The following is a 6,515-nucleotide window of genomic DNA, read 5'->3' as shown; positions in this document are numbered from 1 at the left end:
CTCCCTGTCTCCGTCACATCCCCATCTCGCCGCCGATGTGGATGGGTGAAGCGGCGGCCTCCTCTCGCAGTGGACGGGAAAGAGGGCCTTCTCCTCCATCTGGGTGTGGCAAGCACTAGTGCATTATTTTCCCATCGCCTCCCCTCTCCTTTTTTATGTAGGTTCAGATCTGTCAACAACCTCCTTTTCCCCTATGGATTATAGATGGCTTGGTAGTTTTGATGTTAGGTAAGGTTGGCCATTAGCATGGATATGTGTGATATGTCCAGAACACTTTGCTAGATTATATGGAAATGAAGGAATCAGTAGATAGGTAGAAAAAATAGTTATGCAAATGGTGCAAACAGTATGAATAATTTTTGCATATATTTTATTTTGTTTTGATGATGAAAATGATGTCAATATTATCAGTGCCCATGCCTTTATTAATTTATAAATCTGTGCTGAATTTATGTAGATGGATGACAACGGCAAGACCCGAGGTATCCTGATAGTGCAAGCTGCTGGTTTGGTTGCTGTTTTGTGTGCCTATATGGCCATGATAACTACAAGGGCTAGAATTAGAAACTATCGTGCCCCAATCCGTTATGTTATGCTTGAGAGAGATGTAGCTAGGTTGTCCAATCTACGTTTTATCTACGAAAACAATGATATAAATTGGCATGACCTATTAAGGATGAACAAGGCCCCATTTTATAACTTGTGTAACTTATTTCGTGATCGAAAATTGTTGGAAGACAGCATTCATACCTGCATAGAGGAGCAGCTTGCGATGTTCTTTCTTGTAGTTGGGAACAACCATAGGTTTAGGGCAATGAAACCCATATTTAGGAGGTCAATTGAAGTAATCAGTCGATACTTCAAGTCTGCTTTATATGCAATTGGGGAGTTGCGTGATGAGATGATCCAGCCCCCATCCAATGAAGTTCATCCAAAAGTCCAACACAGTAGGCGCTTCTATCCCTACTTTAAGGTAATATATTGCCATTTAGAATTCTATGGACATGCCGAATAACCCATATTTTACAAAATATACCTTGTGCTATGTTCCTTTGCTGGACTGTAATATGACAATATGGATTTGTGGCTATCTAATATGCGAACTCTAGTATGTACTGGACTGTAATATGACAATATGGATTTGTGGGTATATACATATAATATGTGAACTTTTAAGATGTGCTGACACTGGATACTTGATTTTTGCGCACTCTCTATGATCCCGGAGTATGTTTTCAGCAATTTTGTGCCATATAAACTGCTTATATACTTATACAAACAGACAAGATGTTGCTGAAATTTTCTTGCTCTTGTCTCTGCCATTTTGAAGACATGTGATTATATTTTGACCACATTTTGGAGACTTTTGAACATATTATTTTATTACTTGAATCAAAAAATATATCTGAAATGATCTTCTAATTATTTTACATACATGTACAAGCTTCCTAGAGTCAAATTCCACATCATACAGCCTACCAAACAATATATGTTGTATGCTGCATCTCTCGTACAACCCAGATGCAGCATACCAAACAAAATCTGAGCTGAGCCTGCCCCATATCATGCAGTGCACCAAACATACATCTCATCTATATTTTGCATCAGCTCAACCAGGCCAGCCCTAGCCAAGCTCCCTCATGCAATGCATGCTAGATGCAACCAGAGAACCAAACACACCCATGAGATGCTACTACTATGTTATAGTACAGTTTGTTGGTGCAAATCTTGTTACAAAGGCAGGTTCAGAGATTGCATTAGTCATTAGCTTCATGCATTAGTTCAGAAGGTTAGCTCGTACGTGCACGTGACTGCAACGTGTAGATACGCGGTAAGTAGTTGATTCCTAGCTGAATAATAGGGCCATGCAGCGTGAGTTTGTTCACGACTTGGCGTAGTATACTTGGTCTTTCTGTTAGTTAGCTAGGCCACCGCAAGCGGATCGTGGGATGGCACGACTGCATGTTTGTGTGATGGCAACACCATGACGATCGGGTGGACGTGGGATGGCACGACCGACTTACCCGTTCTGAACTGGTTTTACGTTTCAGTTTGTTAGCGCATAATAAGAGAAGAAAGAAAGAAAAGGGGCAAGCAGTTGGGCCTCGTAAAAAATCAGTGTTCGTCTTCCCTTCTCCTTCGTTCGTCTCCACCGCTCGCTTGTGTAGCCTCGCGCCTTCGATCCGACACAGTTAGCATTCAAAAACTGCACATCCATCCATACTGTACAAAAATAATAATAAAATACATGCGAGACAGCCCCGGAAGCACACCAAGGCGTTAGACTAGTCACAATGGGTAGTAACTTAGACTAGTAACATGCATATGTTACTAATCTATGTTACTACCTCTATAATGAGGAGTAACATATGTGTGATGTCATGCAACACTTCATTTATTAAGTTCTAGACTCATCTTGTCTTGGTATGTGTGATGTTACAGTAGCTATGTTACCACATGCCCTTCTTTCCTCATTAATTACTTGCCACATCATCTATTTTGCCTAGAGATATGTTGATGTTACCATCTATGTTACTCCCATTGTGGATAGTCTTAGGAATGGGACGCCTTACCCAGGCTAATCGCATTGTCGGGTGGCCAGCGCATGCTAATGATTTTGTCTGCTTTTGCGGGCAAGGCTAGACTTAGATTGTCTAGGACACTAACCAAACAAAGGCCAAGCAGATCTCAAGGAAGCCTGTGGCAGGCAATTTTGCTCCAGGACTCAAACCAAACAGGCCCATACACACTGATCTCCGCAGGCTGATCTCATCGCCGCCCGCTGATGGTAAGAGGTATTTCTTGTTAATCGTACTACATGACTACTTGAGGTCCATGTGGCTTCAAGTTATCAGGTCGAAGGACTGGCGCTCAGCTTCTTCAGAAAGGTGAAAGGGTCGACCGAGGTTGAACGTGACTGCAAGATCCCCGTGTTCCAGCCCGATCGTAGTGGCGAGTTCAACTCTGACGACCCGCGTAGTGGTGAGCAACTGCGCGTGCTCGGGACAGCATAGCTGGCCAGCGAGGCAGCGCACAGAGGCATGGATCTGGCGCGGGAGCACGGAGTCACGGATCTGGCGCGGGAGCGCGGCTTCGCGGGTCGTCAGGCGCGGGCGGCATGACGGGGCCGGCGGCGGTGGACGGTGCGCGACGAGTGGGCGCGGAGGTAGCCGGCGCGGGGCGGAGGTTCGGGTCTGCACATCATGAGGTGTGCGCGTGCGCGGCTCGGCGCGCGGAAATGGCGAGCGGGGCAGCGCCAGTGCTTCCTGTCCTGGATCTCGTGAGGCAGTTCTGGTCCCTGGCGTGCGGGGGGGCCTGGCGTGCGAGGGGCTCGGGCAGCGCGGATCCAGTCTCCTGCGAGATGTGCAGCCTGCAGGGGTCCCGAGGCTGCGTGGAAGGACGTCTATGTGTGGCGGGAGGCGGTGTTGGAGTAGAGAGGCTCCGACAGTGGTCGGATGCGGGGTGCACGACCTGACCTGGTCTCTGCAGGCCCGCCGTCGGGGAGGATTGGTGGTGGCCCTACACACCGGTGGCGCACTTGCTGTGTGGGGGTCGCGGTTCAGTGGAGGCACGGGTCGTCCTGGGCCTGCTGCATGGAAGTGGTTGTCCCGGGTGAAAGCCTGGCCGGTGCTGGCCGGTCGGCAGCGACGGCGCCTGTGGGCGTCGCTATCCTCTTTGGAGGCGCCGTCGGGAATATCATAGCCAGATCTTCTGGATCAAGTCCTTCAGATCAAAACCCAGATCCTGCTGCTGGGTCGGGTGGTGGCGTCTTCTTCAACGTTGTTCCCCTATTTAGGGCACCGTCCTGAAGACTTTGATTCCTTTGGTGTTTCCTCAACTGGACGTGCACGGTGGTTTCTGTGGCAACGATGATGGTGATGAGCAATGTCGAAAGCGTGGCCTTGGTCGTCGTAGTCGGCTCTTCTTCTTCGGTGTGTCTGTGGGTGTGCCTCGACTGCCTGCTGCTGTGAAGTCGAAGCCGCGGTGGGGGGCCAGTGGTATACGATGACACGTGACAGATGGCTTGTTCGGTGATCCTCCATGACGCCACCCCTGCCTAGTCTTTTTAGTAGTTCACCGTCGGAGTCGGAGCTGCGCTGCCTTAGTATGTACTGTATGGAGTGTTGGGCTGCAGCTTTTAGGGCTGTTGTTTTTCTTTTCTCTTTCTTTGATCTTCGGATCTGGTCCTAGAACCTTCACCACCTTGTCGTTTTCCGCTGCTTCCTGCTATTATCAATGAAATGTCAGCGATGCTGGATCTTTCAAAAAAAAGAAAACTCCGCCGACTTAGTCGACTTTTACAAGCACACCAGTATGAACTATTTCACCCCCGCGTTGCGGACTTCAAGTGTCAACGCACCACCACAACCTCTTCAAGAGGCAGCTCTATTGAAGCGAATATGTCGGTGTAGCTCCTCTCGACCAAGGCGGCGGTGAAGATGGGCCATCATGAATTCTACACAAAATACAAATATAAAGTAAAAAATCTTAGTTTTTGGTGGCCTTTCTTGGACAAGAGGGGCTGCACAAAATATTCATATTTTGGAGGTGATTTGCCTCCTCAATTAATTGCAATATATATATAGTACGGTGCGTTTCTCAAATTTTTGGTCCATCCACCAACCCTAAGTTGTACATAAAGTTGAAATAAATTACCCACCCTGCCACCTGTAAGTGAAAAAAACTCTTCGTTTATTGTTCATCTGTTTTTTCGCCAGTCATTGAAACAACCCCTAAAGTTGAAGTAAATTACCCACCCCGCTACCAGCAAGTGAAAAAAAACTCTTCATTAATTGTTCCTCTAATTTTTTCATCTGTCATTGAAACTGCCACTAAAGTTGAAGTAAATACCCACCTCACCACTCGTAAAAGTGAAAAAAATAGTGTTCCTCCGAATTATTCGTATGTCATAGGGCCCTCCAGTTTTCATTCATCATGAGACTAACCTTTTCTTTTCCTTCTCATACATGCATCGAGGATCTACTCAAAAAAAATACGCGCATTAAGATCAAGTTCACATCGATCCATTGTGAGCATGTTAAAATACACGTGTCTTACGTCACATGCGTGCCGGTTGGTGCACAAATATTCAAATACTTGTATATTTGTATTTGTGCCTTTGTGTTGAAAAGTGCTCCTTCGGTGATCGTATCCACACTCGTCCAATGCATAGTTGTGCCTTCGTGTTGAAAAGTGTGTTCGCGTGTGGAAGAAAGATCGTCCATGAGCATTCGTAAGGTCTCTTTCTTACAAATTATTAGTGTAAGATTTGAATAAAACTATTGTTATTGATTTGCCGGCCACATAGAGCGGTATATATAAGAGTTTACAAGCCAACCATACCTATTACAATACGACTAGGACTATTACAATACGACTAGGATTAGGTAACTTGAGAGCCAAGTAATAGTCTAACATCCCCCGCAGTATCAACGGGAGGCTCGATAACGTTGAGACTGGATCGAATATTACAAAAAGATGTAGATGGCAGTCCTTTGGTAAATATATCAGCAAACTGAGCCATTGAAGGAACATGCAGCACCCGAACTTGTCCAAGAGCCACCTTCTCGCGAACAAAGTGTATATCAATCTCAATATGTTTAGTCCGGCGATGTTGAACAGGATTCCCGGACATGTAGACAGCTGATATGTTATCACAATAAACAATGGTAGCATGTGGAAGTGGTCGATGCAACTCGGAGAGCAACTGACGAAGCCAGATCGTATCAGCCACAGCATGTGCAACCGCACGATATTCAGCTTCAGTGAACGAGCGGGAGACGGTTACCTGCCTTTTCGAGGACCAAGAAATCAAATTGTCACCAAGAAAAACACAGAAACCGGATGTAGATCGTCGAGTGTCGGGACAACCAGCCCAGTCTGCATCAGAATACGCGGTGAGAAAGGTGGGGGATGAATTGTTTATGTGGAGACCATGATCCAGAGTACCTTTGAGATACCGAAGGATGCGTTTGATATGATTATAGTGAGGAATTCGAGGATCATGCATATAGAGACAAGCTTGTTGGACAGCAAAAGAGATTTCAGGACGAGTGATGGTAAGATACTGGAGAGCACCGGCAAGACTGCGATAAAGAGTAGGATCAGAGAAAGAATCACCATTGGCTGAAAGTTTGAAACTAGTGTCGACAGGAGTATGGGAAGGATGACAGTCTAGCATACCAGCACGATTGAGAAGATCCAGAATGTATTGACGCTGGGAAAGAAACAGACTAGATGAATCACAAATCACTGCAATACCTAAAAAATGGTGAAGAAGACCAAGATCGGTCATAGAAAACTCAGAACGTAGATGAGTAATAATGCGGTCCAAAAAAGTTTGAGAAGAAGCAGTGAGAATGATATCATCAACATAAAGAAGTAAGTAGGCAATGTCAGAATTATGATGATAGACAAAGAGAGAGGCGTCAGAAAGAGAGGGAATAAAGCCTATGGTTTGAATAAATGAAGAAAAGCATTGAAACCATGCACGGGGAGCTTGTTTGAGACCATAG

Source organism: Triticum aestivum, chromosome 6B (assembly GCF_018294505.1).
Source record: "Triticum aestivum cultivar Chinese Spring chromosome 6B, IWGSC CS RefSeq v2.1, whole genome shotgun sequence".
NCBI classification, from domain to species: Eukaryota; Viridiplantae; Streptophyta; class Magnoliopsida; order Poales; family Poaceae; genus Triticum; species Triticum aestivum.
Note: the sequence above shows the minus strand (reverse complement) of the source record.